Below are 2,667 nucleotides of genomic sequence, written 5' to 3' on the forward strand. Positions count from 1 at the left end.
TTGAGTATTTCTTCTTCTTCTTGTCGTCAGAATCATATTCCTTGCTCTTCTTCTTCCTTCTGTTCTCATTGTCCCACTGTGGACACTCAGAGATGAAGTGTCCAGTTTTCTTGCACTTGTGACATGTTTTCTTCTTGTAGTCATGAGCAGAAGCTTCATCATTCCTTGAGCTTGATCGTGAAGATTTTCTGAAGCCTTTCTTCTTGGTGAATTTTTGGAACTTCTTCACTAGCATTGCAAGTTCTCTTCCAATGTCTTCAGGATCATCAGAACTGCAGTCAGATTCTTCTTCAGATGAGGAGACAGCTTTTGCCTTCAAGGCGTGAGTTCGCCCATAGTTTGGACCGTAGATATCTCTTTTCTCAGAAAGCTGAAACTCGTGTGTGTTGAGCCTCTCAAGTATGTCAGACGGATCGAGTGTCTTGAAATCAGGACGTTGTTGAATCATCAGGGCCAGGATGTCAAACGAACTATCAAGTGATCTCAGCAGCGTTTTGACGATTTCATGTTTGGTGATTTCAGTGGCGCCGAGGGCTTGAAGCTCATTTGTGATGTCAGTGAGTCTATCAAATGTGTGCTGGACATTCTCATTGTCATTTCGCTTGAAGCGGTTGAAGAGATTGCGAAGGACACTGATTCGTTGATCTCTCTGGGTTGAGATGCCTTCATTGACCTTGGAGAGCCAGTCCCAGACCAGTTTGGATGTCTTCAAGGCACTCACACGGCCATACCGTCCTTTGGTCAGATGACCACAGATGATGTTCTTGGCAGTAGAGTCCAGTTGAACGAATTTCTTGACATCAGCAGCAGTGACACCTTCTCCAGCCTTGGGAACGCCGTTCTCGACGACATACCATAGGTCGACGTCAATGGCTTCAAGATGCATGCGCATCTTATTCTTCCAGTAGGGATATTCAGTTCCATCGAAGACGGGGCACGCAGCGGAGACTTTGATTATCCCTGCAGTCGACATAGCTAAAACTCCAGGTGGTTAAACCAAATCACACAGAACAAGGGAGCACCTTGCTCTGATACCAATTGAAAGTGCGTTATATCGACTAGAGGGGGGTGAATAGGCGATTTTTATGAAAGTCTTCAAAACTTGGGAGTTATGAAGACAAACAATGAAGATTATGCCTATTACTATGCAGCGGAAGTTAGATTACACTAGGCCAGCCATGGTCATGTATTCAATAGAGTGAAAGCACAGTGACAAACAGCTTCAGTGTAATAAGGATCAAGTAGGAAGAAGTTATGAAGCCAAACAGATCATGCATTCACGTTGTGAAGACAAATGATAAAGCAAGCACGCAATGACTTCACAATGAGTAACAGCAAGAGAAGGAAGTGAAGATGAAACCAGTGACTCGTTGAAGACAATGATATGTTGGACCAGTTCCAGTTGCTGTGACAACTGTACGTCTGGTTGGAGCGGCTAGGTATTTAAACCTTAGGACACACAGTCCCGGACACCCAGTCCTGAACACACAGTTCAGGACACCAAGTCCTCACCGTAATCTCCTTGAGCTAAGGTCACTTAGTCCTCGCCCAATCACTCTGGTAAGTCTTCAAGGTGGACTCCCAAACCTTCACAGACTTCGTTCACTGGCAATCCACAATGTCTCTTGGATGCTCTGAACGCGAAGCCTAACCGTCTGGAGGATTCACAGTCCTCAAGTGTAATAAGTCTTCAGATCACACAGACAAGAAGACTTAAGTGATGCCCAATTTACTCTGGCTCTGGGTGGTTAGGGCTTTTCTCCTCACTAGGAATTTTCTCTCAAAGGCTTCGAGGTGGGTTGCTCTCAAACGACAAAAGCCGTGCACTGAAATCTGAGCAGCCAACCGTTTATGGTTGTGGGGGTGGGCTATTTATAGCCACTTGGCAACCCGACCTGATTTGTCCGAAATGACCCTGGGTCACTAAGGAACTGACACGTGTCTCAACGGTCAGATTTCGAACTCTCATGGCAACTTTACTTGGGCTACAAGCAAAGCTGACTTGTCCGGCTCTGGACAAGATTTTCTCTCATTGTCTTCACTCGAAGACATAGGTTTTTGATTTAGGCATCACTTAAGTCATTCTGACTTGTTCTCCTGGACCCCACTTAACAGTACGGTGGTTCCTATGACTCAACAAAAATAAAAGAACTACGAAAGATCTAAGTCTTCGAGTTCCATAGGCTTCATAACGTGTCTTCTGTTGTCATAGTCTTCAATGTGAATATCTTCATATACCACCTTTGACTTCAATGTCTTCATTCATTTTTAGGGGTCATCTCTGGTAGTAAACCGAATCAATGAGGGACTTCTACCTGTGTTTTCCTGCAATTCTCACAAACACATTAGTCCCTCAACTAGGTTTGTCGTCAATACTCCAAAACCAACTAGGGGTGGCACTAGATGCACTTACAGGGCCCACCTGTCTTAAAACCCTAGCGAAAATTGCACCAACATGAAAGACGACTGCGTCTCCAACGCAACCAAGGTGAACTGACGAAGGATATCATCTTTGTGCGTAACAAGCAAAGACCACTGATGGAAGACATCTTGTTTTTGTCGAAAATCGATCAGCTTCACCAGCCGACGCAACCATGAGGCACAACCATGAGCATCGATAGGTCATTGTGGTGATGCATCATCCATTTGGCATCAAGTTTGGGTGAG

Source organism: Triticum urartu, chromosome 4A (genome assembly GCF_056163025.1).
Source record: "Triticum urartu cultivar PI428250 chromosome 4A, HENAU_Tu73, whole genome shotgun sequence".
Classification (NCBI taxonomy): domain Eukaryota; kingdom Viridiplantae; phylum Streptophyta; class Magnoliopsida; order Poales; family Poaceae; genus Triticum; species Triticum urartu.